This window comes from Marmota marmota, unplaced genomic scaffold, assembly GCF_001458135.2.
Source record: "Marmota marmota marmota unplaced genomic scaffold, marMar, whole genome shotgun sequence".
Classification (NCBI taxonomy): domain Eukaryota; kingdom Metazoa; phylum Chordata; class Mammalia; order Rodentia; family Sciuridae; genus Marmota; species Marmota marmota.
The window spans coordinates 1032993-1053195 of NW_026000077.1; the positions used below are offsets into that span (position 1 = coordinate 1032993).

At 38.4% G+C, this 20203-nt stretch overlaps 1 protein-coding gene across 2 annotated transcripts in view; it reads left to right on the forward strand.

Moving 5' to 3' along the window:
* Window positions 1-5173: 5173 nt before the first annotated feature.
* Cttnbp2nl (CTTNBP2 N-terminal like) overlaps window positions 5174-20203 on the forward strand; it is a 56091-nt gene continuing 41061 nt past the window's right edge. For both annotated transcript variants that reach the window (XM_015502182.2, XM_048814522.1), the window contains exons 1-2: window positions 5174-5304; window positions 18020-18144. The gene's annotated coding sequence lies outside the window, so the exon portion shown is untranslated. The remainder of the gene's footprint in view (window positions 5305-18019; window positions 18145-20203) is intronic.

Consider the following 20203-nt stretch of genomic DNA (forward strand, 5'->3'; position numbering starts at 1 on the left):
ACACTGGCCTGAGCTGGAGTCCCACCTCTATCACCCATCAGCTCCACAGTGGAATGAGAACAGTAAGCCAGGAAGACCTAGCTCTGTGACTACAGGAACGATTCTTAGATATCCCACCACCACATTTTTTTTCTTTTCTTTTCTTTTTTCTTTTCTTTTTGTACTGGGGATTGAATCCACATGTGCTCTACCACTGAACTACATTTCCTCCCAGTCCTTTTTATTTTTCATTTTGAGACAGAGTCTAGCTAATTTGCTGTGCTGGCCTCAAACTCACTATTCTTCTGCCTCAGCCTACTGAGTAGCTGGAAGTACAGGTGATCACCACCACACCTAACTAGTTATTCCTTTCTTAAGCTGTCTGAATCTCAGTAACCTCATAAGCACAATGGACTTTAAAGTGTTAATGTAGGATTAAAAGAAATGATATGCAAAGTAGGTACTAAATAATTGGTTTACATTATTATCATTGTTACTGTTTATGACCTTGAGCAAGATACTTGCCTCTCTGAACTTGCTTTCCCTCCTGAAAAACTACAATAATAATTATTTCTCAGGATGGTTGTGAGAATTAAACATGTAAAGATTATAAGGATTATTGATGTCATATATTTAAAGAACCTGGCACAGTGCCTAATGCAGTAGGCACTTAATGTTAGATTTCTTTCCCTGTCCCTCTGGGACCTCTCCCCATTGCAAAGATAAGGGTTTCGTAGCTCCATCATAACCAAGCTGGTCCCGACATTTAATTAAAAGCCAAAATAATTGATCTGTGAAGGTGAATTTTGGACTGCCTGCCTCTGGAATCCTCTACCTGCTGGGCTTTCAGCCCACACTCACAAAAGGAGAAACTATGAGGAGGTGGACCAGAAGGTGGCCAAAAGGAAAGTTGACAGTTGCAGGATTCACCACTCAACGCTAGGAGGAGCAATAAGCTCGGGAACGCAGTTAGAGCCACACCCATAAATCTCTGAACTCCCGCGGTGCCCCAGCCGCCCAGATCTAAGCCGGGGGAGAGAACGTTTGAGGACTACCCAGGAGGGTCTTCCTGAGAACAATTGATGGGGAGAAATGCCGGGGACTGGGGAAGCACACTTTCCCTTCGGCTTCAGCCTGGCCCAGGATGGAGCGCATTTTCCGGCGTCTGGACCGTAACCCTCGGATGTGGCAGACAGGCCATATCACTTTTCCCACTCATTCCAGTTTCTTCATCTAGCTCACCCAGTATCTTAGTAAATGCTGTGGGTTATGGCTAGAGGGTTTCCTACAGAGCCCCAGATGTTTAATTGGAAGGCAAGAATTCACAAGGAGAAAGAGCTTGAGCAGGATCTCCCAGGTGATTTGTAATAATCTCTCAAAAGGGTGGCCAGTTACTTTGAAATACATCATCTTGCTTGGATATTCACAAGCATCTGGTGATCCTAGGCAAACTATTATCCCATTTTACAAAGGAGGAAACTGAGATTTAGGTAAATGCCCAGTGCAGTCCCCTTATCTATTAAGCTTTCACTTCCTCTTCTCTTGTTTTCCCTTGTTTGTTTTTGTTTTGTTTAATGTAGTACTGGAGATCAAACCCAGGTCCTTGCATGTGGTAGGCAAGCACTCTACCACTGTGCTACACTTCCAGCCCTCCCTGGTTTTAAAATCAGCTCCAACTAAGCACATAACTCCAGGAAAATTGCTACTCGACTCCAAGTATTCCATAAATCAAATTTTATAATATTTGCTGCATTTCCCATTTTTCTAACCCATGCAACTTAATGGAAAGATGACAGAGCATAGCAATTATGAGGATGCACTTTGGAATTTAGTAAATCTTCTATGTTCATCATTCATGAATTTCATATGACTATGGACCTCTTTGTTTCTCAATTTCCAAATCTGTAAAATGGTAATATTGGGATTATTTTAAGGGTTCTTAAAGGGATGTACTATGTAAAGTCATTGAGTAGTGGTACACGACAATATCTTGATAAATGCATGTAGCATATATTAAATTATACTACAATCAGACTGAAATGACCTTCAGGAATTAGTCCATTACTTCATGCCATTTACGAATGAAGTTATATAGGGTAAAATGGGGAGATTACTTTTTCAAGTAAGTTTGTATACTGAGTTGAATGGTGTCCTTTCAAAATTCATGTTGAGCAAGAACCTCAGAGAACCTATATAGAAATAGAGTCTTTGCAGCTGTAATGAGTTAAGGTGAGATCACACTGGATTAGATTGGGTTCTAAATCCAATATGACTGATGTCTTTATAAAAGAGAAAAGGTCATAAGAACCCTGAGACATAGGGGGGAAAGGCAAGGTGATGATGGACACAGAGATTGGGGTGATGCAACCATAGTCAATGAGTGCCAAGGACTACAGGGAATGACCAGAAGCTAGGAGAGGAACATAAAATGGATCCTCTTCAGAACCTCCAGAAGGAACGATTCTGTCAACACCCTGATCTTCCATCTCTAGCTTACAGACAAAGAATAAAATTCTGTTGTTTTAAGCCACCCACTTCGTGATAATTTGTTATGATAGCCCAAGAAAACTAATAGAGTTTGTGACTGATTTTTTTTATTCCAGTCTAACCCCCTTTACTCTATCATTGCCTCCCTAAACCAGCAACAAGCATTTATAGAATACCTATCTAGAAAGATTACCTATTTGGAGAAAAAATTGACCCAATCTATAATCTTTTGGCACTTTTTATAAAAGTTGTTACCTGACACACAGTAGGCATTTAATAAATACTTACTGGCAAGTTGATAAAATAACAGATATAAACATGTTATATTGTTATATAAATCTAAGATATTATTATAAACCCATTCTCTATCTCTGTGTACACCTTTGTACCAGACTCTCAATTTATTTACAAGTTTTATATATTGAAGAATTATAAGACTCTAGAACTTGCTCACACTGCCATCGCTTGAAGGTCACATGAGATTCACAAGCCCTGCCTGTTGACTACCTCAAGGGGTAACAAAAGGAAAGCAATCTGTACACCCTCAGGACTCTGAATCCTTACAAGGCAGGGGTGATCTCATCCTTGCTGAATTGGTCCACACTTACTCATGAGCACAGAAGTGAACCCAGGGGCACCAGAGAAGCTGCCCATTGCTGTAAAGGAAGTAGATCACAGGGTACTACACCCACCAAGTCGGCCTTGGAGTAGAGTGGGTGGTGGTGGGTTAATAGCTACAAAGGAAGGGAAGGGGAGGAGCGAGGAACTGATTTACTAGGACAACTCTTAGAATGACTCAGAAGCCTGCAGAAAAATAGCCTGTTATCCCACATCTGCCTCATTGCCAGGGGATGAGGTACTTCCTCATTGCACACCCATAGGCAAAGCAAAAGGGAGGAGGAGGAAATGGGATTTTTCAAGTTTGTGAGCCTATTCCAACACCCAATACTTTATTTTTAACCATTTCAGACATTTTAGGTCAAGTCAGTATTTAATAAGCACCTATTATAAGCCTGGCCCTTCATCTTATCTTTCAGACATCTTTCTCAAGTTCTGTGTCCTACATTATTACTCCAAAAGCACTTGGGCTGCTGTGGAGCACCTTGACAAACCTTTCTGTACTTCATCTACAGTTGTAGGAATGACCCTCTTCAGCCTACCATCAATAGGGGGAGGCATGCAGCTGGTTTTCTGGCTCGAATGTTGGTTTTAAAATCATCCAAGCCCATTGGCTGGATCAGTTCTCAGGAGAGCCAGTCTATGGTGAGCAGAATACGGCACAGGTTTGGAATTACAAGTCCATATTTGAAGTCCGTCCATTTCCATTTACTAGCTCTATCACCTCTGAATTTCAGATTTCTCTGAATCTCATTCTTCCCATCTGCAAATTGGACACAATGATATTTTGCAGAGTGGGACTGATTTCTCATACTTTAGATTAAATATCATTATATGAAGGAACATAGCACAATGATGACATGATAAATGCTTGTTTACTTCCTTCAAACTACTGACCACATCCCCCCACCACACTGAAAACTGCATGAAGGCAGGCTGCTTCGGCCCTGAGTGTTGTGCTTGCTTAGGTTGAGTACTAGATTCCTAATACTGTCTTGCTAAAATAATTGTCAAGATTAGGAATAATGTATTTAAAGTAGCACATTTGTGCTTGCTTCAGCAGCAAATATACTAAAATTAGAATGATAAAGTAGTACATTATTTGTGCATTAAAAATATTTGTCTTGGCAGTATTTAAAATAACGTAATTATTATTAATTTAACCAGCAGTATCAATTTGTAAGCTGAAGTGCAGCCTATGGAAAAGAAAACCAGAAATTTTGACCTCAGGTAGGGACGCAATTAAGGAAGCATCCTTTTCCCTCAGTTATCTGGTCTTATGTAGGTCTTACTATCACCAAGATCTGTTTATCTCTTTACAAGGAGGACATTCATTCATTCATTGCATCCGAACGTTCTTTGTTTCAGCTTGACTACAAACGCCATTACCCCACAGTATAATGGAGCCTAGAACACAGGAAAGTCCCCTCGACTGGCAAGGATAGTGTGGAAAAACCACACACAAATTTGCAATTATTTGACTTCTGCTTAGAAGGCAGGTCAGCCGGGTTTAGGTTCTCTCGGTGGAAGCGGGTTTCTCCGCCCCGGGGCTCCAGAGACAGAATCCTATTCTGCTTCAATCGCGAAAATAGAAGGGTGGTCTTTGGGTGCTTCATCTTTGAGCCCTAGCTTCCAGCACCACACCCACAGGCGGGTCCAGGAAAAAATGAGGGAGCAGGGAAGCCACGTTACTAGGTTTTTCAATAACTAATTCTAAAATAGACACCAAAACACTTCATTTACTAACATTTTGGATAAAATCCCTTTAGGTCACCAGAAGCCCGCCATTCCTAAACTTCCCATACCATACAATTGGGGTAAAACACGAGACCCTCGCCACGGCCCAGCCCAGTAACCGCACAGAACGTTGAAAGTTGCAGAACCCGGCCCGGGAAGGGCGCTAGCCCACCCTCGAGCCCACCCTCCAGCCCCGGCCGGAGGAGATCGCTTCCTCCCGGAAGTGACGCGAGCTCAATCCCAGTTTGGCTCTCCCCAAACAAAAGGGATCTTGGGGCCCCGGGAGGAGCTTGAATGACATTGGAGAAGCCCCTCCTCCGGCCAGCGCGGATTGGGACTAGCGTTGTAGAAGCGAGGCGGCGATTGGTCCCGGTGAACGCCAGTGCCCCGGCCGGCGGTTGAAGGGGCGGGGCTTCGGAAGGCTGTGGATGGGGAGCCGGTGGCGGAGGCGGCTGGGAGTGGATCCCCCGGCGCCGCGGAAAGGTAGGAACTGCTGGTGCTTGGGCTTGGCGGTGGCTGGGAGGCCGGGTTCTCAGAAGAAGAGCAAGGATAGACGCCCTGGTGGCCTCTCGCCACGGCCCCAACTGCCGCTGGGCCCGTCCCCTGAGGGGGCGGGGCCGTCTCCTCCACCTCTCGGTATTCCCTGAGGAGGCGGCTCCTCATCCTTCGAGGGTCCTCGCAGGACTTATTGTCCTTGGTCAGTTTCCAACTCCACAGAAGGGGCTTCCCCCTTGACACCCCTCGTTTAAAGCCCCTTCTCGCCCCGCGCGCATCAGCCTTGGCGGAGGACTCACAGATTCCCATTCTCTAGGCTGCTCCCCCAGCCCCATTTTGTACCCCCCCCAGGAGGCCAGGCATCCCTCCTTCCACCTGTCCCTGCTCGCAGGGGTGGAACCGGTGCTAGTTTTCATCGTAGGATAATATCAGTATTTTCCGAAAAGAAGAGGGATGGGGCGAAGCACACATCAAAGACGACCCAGACAGCCAGCTTCACAGACGAAGCGGCCTTTCCCCTCTTAAATTGTTCCCATCCCCCATTTTCTGATGCTTGCCTTTCCTCCTGCAGCCCCTAGGATGGTCTGGTCTACTGCAGAGAATGCAGAGCTGCCCATCTTTGGGACTTTTTTTAAGACTCTGGAAGAAGGAGGGAAATAGTAAAGTACCTCCTGTCCTTCCCCCTTTGTACCTTCCCTTTACTCTGTATTACTTTGGGGAGAACCCAGCTTTTAAGGGATTTTTAGGTTTCAGTTGGTTTTCATTTTTGCTTTCCACTCGATTTCTTCCCTGGAAACTTGATGAAAAACCCTCCTCTTACATTTCACAGTGAGGTGGGTGTGTTGGGTATCTGCAGAGTTGGCCTTGTGTGGGTAGGAATGCAGTGTATATTGTTTGACAGTCAATGAATAACAGCCTATTTTTAAGTGAAACAGTATAGATAAGTAAATAACATTCCATTACGGATCAGTATCTCCCAGTTGGGGTGGGTTGGTCTGTTGCTCAGGGAGACTGCAGTTAACCTTGGAGGTGTACTGCAGTTTGAAACAAAAGGCAGGAAGTGTTTGAAGAAAATTCAGGTTCAGTTGGCTGGGTTTATGATTAATCTGGTCCTGTGGCCTTTGATTACTCTGTAGCCCCTCTTATATTGAGTTTTTATCCCCAGAGGAAACTAATACATATACAATGTTAATTGGTTTTACAATGCTGGTATCATATACCAAAATTTAGAGTATGAAAATAAGAGCAATTTTTAAGTCTCAGAGATAAAAATAAACTCTAGAAAAAAGTGTTTCTGTAGTGTGCTCATAAGAATTTTTACATTGGAGAAGCCCCTGGCCTTCATTTCAGCAGGTGCATGGTATTGATGATTTTTAACCAGTATTAATCTCCAGTAATCATCTGTGGCCAGCACTATCCATTATATCAAAATTTACCATATTTTTAGCATTGTTTCTTCTGTTTTATTCTCAAGTCCATCTCACTACTATTACCTGTAGCCATAGTTGATAGCAATGAGAGGCAAGGAGTTGGAATCACAGAGAGTTATTGTAATGGCTGTTGTCTTACCTTCCTGATAAGACTTCTGAAGGTAGACTTGCTGAAGGTGATTGTTTTTTTTTAACTTTATTTATTTATTTATTTATATGTGGTGCTGAGGATTGAACCCAGGGCCTTGCACGCACCAGGTGAGCGCTCTACCACTGAGCCACAGCCCCAAGGTGATTATTTTTTAATAGTTAGGTTCCAGCGTTTCAGAGCCATGCTCATGGCTCACAGATCTACTCAGTGATTGTTTCCAGATCTCCAGGAAAACACAAAGAAGAAACTGTGGAGGGTCTCTCCAGCAAACACAAAGTTTACTGCAGTAGGAGGGTAAGACATGGGCCCTCAGCAATAGCAGCAGAAAAAACTAAACGCAGAACAGGAAATCCCCAAAAGATGTATCTTATTACATGAGCAGAGAACAAAAAATAAACTAAGGTAAGAGAGTTAAGGATACCAAAGTAATGGTGATTGCCAGGGCCTTAATAACAGAGAAAAAAGTAAATAGGGTTCTTTGATTATTTGGCACAATAAACAAGACCTGTTTTATTCACCTTTGGGTCTTGGAAATCTTTCCTCTAACTTTTTCAACATCTTTTTGTTCATGTTAGATGAAGAAAAGCATTGTATATAGAGGATTTTTATGTAGATGTCTAATGTAGTCTCATTAAATTATAAATTCTTCGAGGGTATATAGTATTTTTTTTACATCTTTGTACCTTTCACAATACCCCATGTATGACTTAACAAGTGTTTGTTGAATTTAGTTTAAAGCTGTCACTTTAGAATGGACTGGAAAGATAATGCACTAATAAAATATGGTACATCTTATTAGTATAAACAGTCTACTTTTTGTATAGATTTAACTTGATTTTCTCTATCTTACAAAACTGTATTATCTTAAATGACTCTAAAACACTGAATTTCCTATAAAATTTACTGGTTAGATAATAGAACTTTGCCATCATGAAAGATGAACTACACTTAGGAATATAATCAGTAGTGTCATTTTAGGATCCTGTATTTTTAAGAATCTGACCTGATGGGAGTGAAGTGAATTTAGGAGAGCACACTAGGGAATGTTTGCTAATTTTTGTTTAAGAATAGTTTCTGAGTGTTTGGTTTTGACATATTACTGTTCTACTCTGGAATTTTTAAAAGTGGGTTCTTAGGTTTTTTTTTGTTTTATTTTGTTTTTGGTGTGCTGAGTGTTGAACTCAGGCTCTCATACCTGGTATACAAGCATTCTATCACTAAACTACATCCCTAACCCTGATTTTGTACTTTTTTTTTTAAATTTTTTATTGTTGGTTGTTCAAAACATTACATGTTTCTTGATATATCATATTTCACACTTTGATTCAAGTGGGTTATGAATGATTCTGCAATCTGATTTTGTACTTTTAAACTAGCACTAAATATATTAATAGGGCTGGGAGCTGTGACACACACCTGTAATCCCAGCAGCTTAGGAGGCTGAGGCAGGAGAATTGCAAGTTCGAAGCCAGCCTCAGCAATTTAGTGAGGCCCTAAGCAACTTAGCAAGATCCTGTCTCAAAATAAAAAATAAAAAGGGCTGGGGATGTGGCTAAGTGGTTAATTCCCCCTGGATTCAATCCCTGGGGGGTCGGGGGGAATACACACACACACACACACACACACACACACAAATACACACACATATAAAAAGTAGGGGCACAGAACACTTTTGGGTCCCTAACTATAGTCATGGTGGGAATATTATGCCCATACTAGTAGTTTATTTCTAGAGGAAATCTGTCCAGAGTCTGTGGTGGTTGGCACTAGGAGGAGGTTGTCAGACTGTTAAGACCACTAATTCCTGAATTTTTTCAGCTAATAATTAAAAATCAAATCTTCCAAGTTTCACTTCAAACCATTTCAGTGAGAAAATGGCCTTTTAATTGTGAGGCCATAGAATGTGTGTGTGTGTGGCACAACTTTAAAGGGTATGGCACAACTTTAAAGGCAAATTGGCCTTCTAATCCCAGCTTTGCTACAGTTTCATGTGTAACCTGGAGTAAAAGCAGAGTTTTTCTTCTGCTTTACCTCAGTTTCTCTTCACTTTACCTCAGTTTCCTCAGCTATGAGATTGTGTGTGTGTGTGTGTGTGTGTGAGTGAGTGAGAGAGAGAGAGAGAGAGAGACAGAGAGAGAGAGACAGAGAGACAAAGCAAGGGGCCCACAGATAGGAAGTATTCAATAATTAAAAGATATTATTATTACTCTTATTGTTAGCACTTGGCATGTGAGTTAAAGAATTAATATAAAATATTCTATTACTCCTTTAATGTTTTAGCAAAGGTGACAAAGTAGTGTTTGATTATAGTTTTTAATTTTTGAATCTATCAGTATATAGTTAGGATTCTTAAGTAGAGAAGTAAAGCTTGTGTATGTCATGATGTCAGACACCTGAACCAAGGATCTATGTGTCTATCTGTCTTGGAGTGTGCATGCTTTTGTGCATGTGTATGTGTGTGTGTGTGTGTGTAATTTTATCATGCACATTATCTTTCTGGAATTTTTTTGACTCAAGGAAGAAGAAAGGCAAGGGATTAAACCATCCGTTGTCATCTTTGTGAATTATCAGTTGCTCTATTCTAAACTCTTAACGGTTTAATGGCACCATTCTGAATGTCAGATAAATGGCTTTTGTAGGTACTGTGATTACTGTGTGGAGTTGTATGTTCTGTGAGATGTAAGGGATTTTCAATGGTTATGTTGATATAAAGTAATTTTTGCCTTATTTTTGAAGACCATCTCTCTTGCTTCTTCAAAAGTAAGGAGTGCTGGGCTGGGATGTGGCTCAAGTGGTAGCGCGCTTGCCTGGCATGCACAGGGCACTGGGTTCGATCCTCAGCACCACATAAAAATTACAAAAAAAAAAAGTAAGGAGTGAGTATAGGAACAACCAAGGCTGGGATAAGAAGAAAATATGGACAGGTAGGTTAAGTGTGAAGGTGGGGGATAGTAAGGGTGGGAGTTTGTGAGTTGAACAGGATTATAAAGCAGGCGATGAAGTAAACAAATTATATAGTTCCTCCCTGACAGGTATTTCCAAACTGTATGTTTTCAGGTATAACACCAAAGTTTCCAATCTAAATGTGTCCTTTGCTGTTGAATGAATTACTGACTTCTGGAGCCACAAAGAATATAATCCTTAATTGTTATTGAGTTTAAAGACTATATCCCATAATTGTTAATGAGTTTAATAGAAAGTAGAAAGGAAAATAGAGGAGCACAAGATGATGGAGCTTACAGACAAAAAAGATGACTCACCCTGAGCCTTAGGAGCATCTTGCTCCTTTGTTGCAGATTCTTTGTTGCAGAACTGCTGGGAGAGGTAGGTTGGAGTGTGCTCTGGCAGTCTACCATCATAGAAAAGTGACAAGCCAGGAAAAAACAAAGGGGGGACAGGATGAATTGTTTTAGCAAGAGGTAAGAATTATAAGTCATAAAGGAGAGAAGGATGAAAAAGAACAGATGGGTGTGAAGGAAAAAGAAGCACTAACGTTTTTTTGGGGGGTGCCCATTGCTTGCTTTCTGCTAACAAGTCCTTTCTGTTACGGCAGGTGCTGTAGGAACAGTAGAACCTGTCTAGTTCTTAGCTGGCTTAATAGTTAAAGGAACAAATACAAATGGACCTTTACACTGGGGTTGTAGCTCAGTGGTGAAGCACTTGCCTAGCCCTCTTGAGGAACTGTGTTTGATCCTCAGCACCACATAAAATTCAATTAATAAGTAAAAATATTGTGTCCATCTTCAACCAAAAATATTTTTAAGGGTTGGGGCTATGGCTTAGTGGTAGAGTGCTCACCTAGCATGCATGAGGCACTGGGTTTGATCGTTAGCACCACATAAAAATAAAATAAAAATATTGTGTCGACCTGAAAAAACAACTAAAAAATAAAAATATTTTAAAAAAATATTTAAAGATACAAACAATGTTTTCCTTAAATTGAGGACACAGGATAAATTTTCTTAAAAGGCTCCATCTCCAAAGGCTTCTTCACTTTTAAGCCCCTGACACACCACACTAGCTAATTCTCTACATGTTCCTCTTGGAGATCTAATAACTTCTCATTCAGCATGTCTCACGTCACAGTCATCATTTCCCCCTAAAACCAGTTCCTTTTTTAACATCCTCGTTTCTGTTAATGACATACATCTAGCTACCCAGTCTCAAAACCTCAGCTGATCTGGAATTATTTCCCCTCTTAAGCTTTCTAAATGGAATCAGTCACCAAGTTACTAAAAGTGAATTATTTCTTTATAGTATGTCTGGTATCATTTTGATATCACTTTTCCATATTGCCACTACCATTCTAGTTCACATGTTTTTGCCTCATTTCTGTGCTGTTAAATTTTTCTACCAACTGTTTTTCTTCAGTCAAGTCAGCTGTGTACCTTAAGCCTCAGCCTTCCTAAAACTATGCTTTCATTATCATAGTTACCTGACTACAAATGTTTAGCAGCTGCTCCTTTCCTAAAAGATAAAGTCCATTTGTGGACTGGGATTTCAAGTAATGTACGTTTCTTTCCAATCAATGTTTGTTTGTTTTGTTTATTTGTTTTTTTGAGTATCCCTTTAAAACAAAGACTATAGGGTGCTAAGTTTCTACAAGTTGAATAGTCACAACAGTTGTCCAGAAAAGTTCAGTCTTATGAGACAGAAAACAGGTATGGAACCAGATGAATGGATGTATTAGAATGTAGATACATATGCATTCTGCATTTAATGTAAAAATAGCTCTGATATTTTTAGAAAACCCACTTCTTAGTCATTTCAAGTTAAAATTGTAACTTGATTAAAAGCTATAAAAATTCAGTGGAAGCAAAGGATGCTTTTCACTTATATTACTAAGGGCATAAAAAGCTAATCTAGGCAGAAGAATGTCCTTTCCTTTATCCAAGTAGTGTGCAGATGTCATTGGCCTGAACATGTGTAGAACATATCTCAAAAGAGACTTTCCCTAGCCAGGCCATCTCCTCCCTTGAAACAGATCAGCCCAAGTCAGGAGTAAATTTGTTTTGATTTTTAAATTAGGCTCATGAATGATAGACAATGGTGCTCCATTGGAAAAAGGGAAAACTTCATTACCCTTAAAGATGAAATCAAATGAATGATCTTCAGGTATGAGAAATGAGAGATTGGCCAGTCACTAACTTATTTAAATCCTTAACTCCTATTAGAGTATGTGTTGTTATCCCCATTTTATAGATGAACCAGTAGAGCTCAAAATGGGTCAAGGAACTGAAATGACAGAGCTAAGATACAAAATAACCTCTGTAGGACCCAAAATCCAGGCACTTTCCTCTATAACATACTCTTTCCCCTACAAAATACTGTCCCTGAAGAACCCTGGAGCAAAAATAATTACTAGGTTTGTTGTTAATAGTCAGTGGATACCAATTGTTAAATTTTTTTTTCCAGTAATTTGCAAACAACATCACCAGTTAATACTTCTGTCAGAGTCTTGTGTGAAGTTTTTTGTTTGTTTGTTTTGTTTTTTCCAGTTTGGGGAGGATCAGGTTATGAACATAGCCAAAATAGACAAACCTTAACTGTTTACAGTTAATCCTCCATACCTCTATGGAGTTTCTATTTTGGAATCCTAGAGGAGCCAATGACTGTCTTGTTCAAATGAAGGATTTTTGCATTCCAGGCTTCCTCTAGAATTATGGTCTGTGAATCATTTTACTGAAAATAAAATCAGTCTATATGTTATTGTTCCCTTGAAGTGACTTTATTTCAGAAAAGCAAAAATATAAGGGACCAATAGATGATATAAATTTTCAAACAAATTGGGTTGAAATCAAGTTATAATTTAAGCTAAATAAAACCAACTAACAGATGTTGAAAAAGTTCAAACTTCTGATAATATTCTGATGTTAAGATATATATCTTTGTCTTAAATTTTGAATGAAAAAAATGTAATAATGTAAAACTATTATTTGTTTTCATTAACATCCATTCCAGTAGCTTAACTAATGTAGTTATTCTGGTTTGGTCTTATCGCAGTAAGAACACTTGAAAGGGTGTAAACAGATATCCAGGTAGACAGACCTGTTTTTAATGCTTTGTGCTAATGTCCTCATATGAAGGGAGAGATGTTTGAATGTTTGTTTATGGGCATATGGCTACTTCCTACTTTTCATGTGTGTGTGTGTGTGTGTGTGTATGTGTAAATCTTGCTGGCAACACATAAGAGATACAAAAAGAGGAAGAGACAGATGCATGCATACTTGTACAGATTATGCATGAATCTTAGAACTGAACAAAATAACAACTGATACCTGCCCTGGTGTACCAGAAAGTGAATTAGAATAGATCTTAAAAACACATGAGTGCTAGACTTTGTTAAATTTAACTATACTTACGTACTCAGTACTCATCTGTAAAATGAGAGTGCTGAGGTTATTTCTGAGATCCCTTCCAGCTTTGTGAATCATATTTTAGCCGAGGTTGTTTTACCACACCATTTCATAGTCAGATAAAATGAACTCAGATGTGAACAGTGGTTACCAGGTAGCAGTCAGTACCAGGAAGACTCAGCAGTCAAATTACCTGGTTTTATCCCATTTTTGCCATGTACTAGCTATGAGACCTTGAGTAGGCTACTTAGCCTCTATGTCTCAATTTGCCATCTGTTAAATGGGGATGATAGTGATGATGATGGATTTGTTAAAATTACAGTATCTATCACCTAAGGTGATTGTGAGGATTGAATTAGGTAATACATCAAGTAATTGGAACACTGTCTGGTACACATTAATGTTTAGCTCAATAAATGTGTATTTTTTTTCCATTATTACTATTATTGCTTGAGTTCTTTGGCAAAAACTATGCTATAGAATCCTGAGGTGGTGGTGATTATGTTAGCATTATTCATTTCTGTAGTAAGCATAAATCTATAAAGCCTGGTATCCTAGAATCTGCTTTAAATAGAATACTATGTATTTTAATAGAATACTGTAATGTTATAAATGTTGACCTTGAAGAGTTTAACTGCAGAGCTGGTCTCTTGAGACTACTTCAAAATATCTTGACAGTATTGAATAAATAAGCATCTTGATCTCTTAGCACCACTGTAATTTCTTTCTAAGTGCACTATTTGTATTATTACATTTCAGGATAACTCAAAGCATCATTCCTCAAAGGATCTTAAAATTCACAGTCTCTAAAAATGTTCCTGAGCCATTCTGTTTTATAGAATGCTATCTCTAATGTAGCTAAAACAAAGCAGATTGATAAGACCAAGGCAAGGCTTCTGAGAAATAGCATGTCATGGACTCTCATACTTAGGAGAAGGCTTAGAGTTGTTCAAATAGTGTTTAAAAATAGTAAGTGGCACACGACTCTAATCCTGGCTATTCTAGAGGCTGAGGCAGGAAGACTGCCGGCCTCAGCAACTTACTAAGACTCTATCTCAAAATAAAAAGGCCTAGGGATATAGCTCAGTGGTTAAGTACCACTGGGTTTAATCCCTAGTACTGAAAAAAAGAAAGAAAGAAAATGGTTAACAAGTTGAATTATTTTGTTTGGCTACAGTAAGAGTGCCACAGACTGAGTGACTTAAAAACCAGTAATTTATTTTCTCACAATTCTGGAGTCTAAAAGTCTAAAACTAATCCTTTGCTTACAGAAGATTGTCTTTCTGTTTCTTCACATTGTCTTACCCTGACCCGTCTGAATCCAAATTTCCTGTTATACAGATACCAGTCATGTTGGATTAGGCACCACTGTAATGACCTCATTTTAACTTAATTACCTCTTTAAATACTCTGTCTCCAAATTCAGTCACATTTTGAGGTACTAAGAATTACGACTTCAACATGTGAACTGGGGTGAAGGGGAACAATTTAGCCCATTAATACATATATTATAGGGATCCAAATAGTCTATCAATGTCTTTTACTTTCAATTGAGAGAAACTTGTTTTGAGATGATGGTAATAAAGTAGTTTATAATTGCTTAATATAGAATTCAATAAAATGAAATTGGTTTTTATACCTAATTTTAGAACTTTTGTAAATAAAGCAAGAACAGTTTTCTTTAACATGTGTACAAGAGATATACTTTCCTAGTCATAAAATTACTTTCTTACAGTATATTGACATGTTTTTCTTCCTTAGCCTGATCCTAAAATAGAAATGAGAGGAGCTGATAAGCCCAGCTACAGGGTGTGTTGGGGGACGGGGTGGGCAGGGAGGGGCTGAAGCAAGAAGATCACAAGTTTTGATCACAAGTTTTTGAGGCCATCCTGGGCAATTTAGCAGTACCCTTTCACAAAATTAAAATAATAATAATAATAATAGCTGAGAATGTAACTCAGTGGTAAAGTGTCCCTGTTCAATCCTTAGCACTAGAAAAATAAAAAAGAATGAGAGAGACTGTTTAGAGTGTTCTACTACTCTCTTACCCCAAATGCATAATTAACTCCTGAAAGCCAGAAGTGCCAGAGGGTAGGGAATCTTAAGTCTTTTTGAGATAGTTCAGGTAACAGATTAACACTTTCTACCTCATGATAAGAGATGCTTTGCCTCCATTTGTGTGCAATGTGTCAAAATGCTTCTTCTGTCATATATGACTAATTAGAACAAAATTTTTTTAAAAAGAGAGACTAGTAGAATAGAAGAAGGGAATCAGGGAAGGGAAGGGGAGGTACTGGGGAATGAAATTGATTAAATTACACTATTTTTATTGAGTGCATGTATGAATGTACAATAACAAATTTTTTTAAAAAAAATGGTGCTTTGGATGCATTTTTAAAAATAGCAGTGCATTTTTGTCCATATTTAGATTTAGTATTGAGTCCATTGTAGCCCAAGTATAAGTTGCTTAAATTTGATATAAGTATAAAATAGAAATTTTACTGATCTACTAAGTTAAATAACTGATTTTAAAAATTACTAGCTGAGTTGATTTTTTTTAATGTGTCTTTAGATTTTTTTTTTTTTGAGGCATTTTTGTTGTTTTCCCTCTTTCATGTACTATATCATCTACTACTTGGAAAGAAATAAATCTTTCATTTCCACACAAAGACATACTCACACCCAGATACTAGACAGACAAACATTTTACTTGTACTCCACCCTGCCCTGCCCTGCCCTGCCCTGCCCCTTTGCTCACATAGCTATAGAAGCTGTTTGGGGTGTTTCATTTTCTGCCACCCAATTTCTGTATGCGCTCAGGTATTATCTAGAGAAGGGTAAAGGTCAGAAAGAAATGAGAAGAGCCCGAGCCACAGCAACATAATTCTTAGGCAAAAGCAGAATTGCACTTAGGGAGTTATTGTGTGTGTGCTCTTCTTCGTGTCCATAACTCTTTTGAATGCTGGCACGTGGAAGTTCATCTAGAAAAAGACTCAGGTTGTCCTGGCTGTTGGATCTAACTTGATGGGAAGTAGCTGTGAATACTGTGAATAGACTGAATGGTGTGCTGGGCAAGCTGATGTGAAATCACATATTGGCATCATAAAAATGTTTCTTACTTAGCCTTTAAATTGTCTTATTTTTCAAGGACATTGAAATATATACACCTTTATCCTTTCTTATTGTATATATTTATGTGTGTGTTTTTATTGAGAAACTCTAAAGCTGGCCATACCACAAAGGATGATAATATTCAGACAACTTGTCCACAAGTGGTTTTTATTTCAAATTTATAGACTGTATCATTCCTTAGACAGAAATATCTGTATGTAAACTCTAAGGAAAGTTGTGTCAAGGAGAAAATCTAATGGAAAGAATGAGCTGAGCATCTGGTTGGAATGATCTTGTCTTTCAAAGTCACTTAATGAATGATGACAATGACAAGTAACAGCTCTTTTAGAAAATAAGTAGGGAAATGAGTCTGTATACAAAGTGGCATGCCAAAAATCTGGCAGTCATATTTCTGATAATGAATATGGGGTTAGAAACAGCCTTTTTCTGAAAATTTTGGGCCACAAGTCTGCCCAAAACTGTTGGGTAGAAATTGCTGGATTAGCTTATTCAATGATTTGCCTACATGTAGTTGGTTCTATATTCTTGACCACACAATAAACCCACACTATTTCTCCTAAATTGAGAGATTCATAATTAGTTCTTTTGTTTGTTTTTGATACTGGGAATTGAACCCAGCGGCTCTTTACCACTGAGCTACATCCCCAGCCCTTTTTTTTTTTTCTTTGAGATGGGGGTCTCACTAAGTTGCTGAAGCTGGCCTTGAGGTTGTGGTTTTCGTGCCTTAGCTTCCTGAGTTGCTGGGATTATAGGCATGTGCCACCACACAGAGCTCATAGTTTAATGACTGATTCTTGGTTAAATGAAACAACCAAAAATTTACTGTTGTAGTTTTCCCTTGACACTACCCATGTGACTTTTAGATTTCAGCAGTTCAAAGAGGCTTTCAAACTTGGTGCCTTAAAACACAAAACTAAATTACATTTTATTTAACAAATTTAAAGTCTGTCTTTTTTTCATTTTAATTTGTTTTTTCTTTTAGTTCTGGGCATTGAACCCAGGACCTTGCACATGGTAAGCACACACTTTACCATTGAGCTATACTCCTATTCCTCCACTTTTTTTTTTTTTTCAGTTTGCTGGGTATAATACAGCTAGGAAAATATAACTAAAATTGCATATAATTCAACATTTAATATTTGGACAAAAATGGGAAAAGTAGAAGGTAGAGATATATAATCAGCCTTATAGACAAAGGAGATGGTCACGGGTTGTTTAGAAGAGATGAGAATTTTCCTCACTGAATTTGACAGATTAAATATTTCAGTTGTAATTATATTTTTCTGAGTTCATTATTCATAAGTCATGGTGATTCAAACAAATAGACTTTTGTCAATTCAGAAAGTCTGTGATATTCAGAAGCTTATCCTTACAGTGGCACTAGACATCTTAAAGTAAAAAAGATTTCAAAAGCCCCTACCTTCCCTAATTACAGTTACAAAAGGGAAGTCAGATTCCTGATTTTTTTTTTCATTTTTCATATTATTCAGTTTCAACTTGAAGAATTGACTGTTTTCTTCTTTGTCAGTGTCAACCTACAGCTGTCCATCCTATAATGACGGTTGACTTTAGTGAGATTTACAGATTGTTTATAGTATGGTCACATGGATAATAAATTTCTTATTGTTTTGCAGCATTGGACACTTTTCCACCATGCTGATGGCATTCTAAATATATTTGTCATTTTTTTCCAAATTTTAATTGAGGAAAACCATAAGAGTTTATACTTGAGGACTGAAGTACGACTGCCAATTATCAGGTCAGTATACTCCCATCCCTGTCCACAGGAAGATCACTGCCATCATAATATGTAATTCAGTTTTACTTTCTTTATATTTCAGACAAAAAATGTTATAAAGTTTTTATGTTGAGATTATTTCACATGTGCAGAATAGCAAATTGCTAAATTTTAAAATTCATAAAGGTTACTGGAATAAGTTTATACTTGAGTTAGACAACTATGGCCCTGTTTTGTTTTTATTTTTATGTTTTTTTAGTTGTAGGTAGACACAATACCTTCATTTTGTTTATCTGTATGTGGTGCTGAGGATTGAACCCAGGGCCCCACATGTGCTTGGTGAGCACTCTATTGCTGAGCTACAACCCCAGCCCACTATTAACCTTTTTTACTTACTGTGTAAGATTTGATGTTGGAGGCTGGGGCTGGGGCTCAGCGGTAGTGCGCTTGCTTGGCACTGGGTTCAATTTTCAGCACGACATATAAATAAATGAAATAAAGGTCTATCAACAACTAGAAAAAAATTTTAAAAAGTATTTGATATTGTATTCACTTAAGTTAAATGAGTTGCTATGTATTAGTAAAATGTTCCAGATATTAAAATTTGTGAGTTGAGCATGGTGGTGCATGCATATAATCCCAGCTACTTGGGAGGCAAGAGGATCACAAGTTCAAGGCCTGCCTGGGCAGCTCAGCGATACCTTATTTCGAAATATAACAACAACAAAAAAATACACACAAGGGTTGGGGATATGACTAAGAAGTAGACTGACTGCTCCTGGTTCAATTCCCCGTACATCAAAACAACAACAAAAAATTGTATGCGGGAGTGATTTAGGCATAGAGGTAGCAAGTTTGAGTGTTGTTCTTTATGTGTTTAACAAAGAGTCGAATTTTTTTCTTGCCTAGGCTGGACTACTTTATAATTAATTAAAGTGATTCTAAAGATTTTTATTGATTTTATTCTTTTATGATGATGTCTACATATCATAACAGGTAAAAGACTTTGATTTAGGTGCAATCCAATTTAGTTATTCGTATTTAATTGTACTCTGTAAGCTTAGAATTGAACCAAGATTATCTAGTTTGGTTTTTTTTCACCTATTAGAAATTCAGGGCCAGAGCAACTATGTAATTTTATTCCTCAAAGCCATATATAGCTAGCTGAACTATGGCAAAGCCAAGACTAAAATTCTATACTCTTCACTTTCAGTCCATTATGTTTTATCTGTATCACACTACTTCTTTAAGCCACGGTTTTGGATCTCTAAATAAGAATGTTTATAGACTATAAGGATATTGGAGGAAAGGGAGTAATTATATGTGTGAAATCTATCATTTTTAGTTCTATTTCTACCTTCCTACCTTGGTGCTTATATAGCCTTTTGATTTATTTTGTGCAGTTGGTATTTATGCAGTACCTTTACCACGTGCCCATTATTCTTCTTAATATAATAGGGGGCAGGCAGGGAGGAAGAACATTAGATGATAGGATATTTTCTCTGCCTTATTATCTCTTTATAAGGAAGGTAAAAACATGAAACCTGGAACTGGTGTTCATCTGAGAAACTAGTGTGACTCAACTAGTAGTTTAAATTCTTCACCATTCCAAAGGGTGCTATCACTGTTCTTCATGGGTGATTCCCAACTACAAAGGGGGCAGCTGAACGTATTTGTGATGTTACTGATTTTGGCTGCCTTCAATTTTGGTAATGCCTTTCTTAGAATTCTTTTGGAAAATGAGGGGCTAGTAGTTATAATAATTAAACCATTATATAGGTGGTATCAGGAACTCAGTAAGTTATTTTACATTTATTAACTCAGTCTTTGTAGCAACCTTATGAATTAGATGTCATCCTCACCCTTTTCAGCAGGTATCGCTGAGCTGCCCAGGCAGGCCTTGAACTTGTGATGAGACTCAAAAGCTAGTTCTTGGGGCTGGGGCTGTTACTCAGTGGGAGAATGCTTGCCTAGCACGTGTGAGGCACTAAGTTTGATCCTTAGTACCACATAAAAATAAACAAATAAAGTTAAGGCATTTTGTCCATATATAACTACAGAACATTAAAAAAAAAAAAAA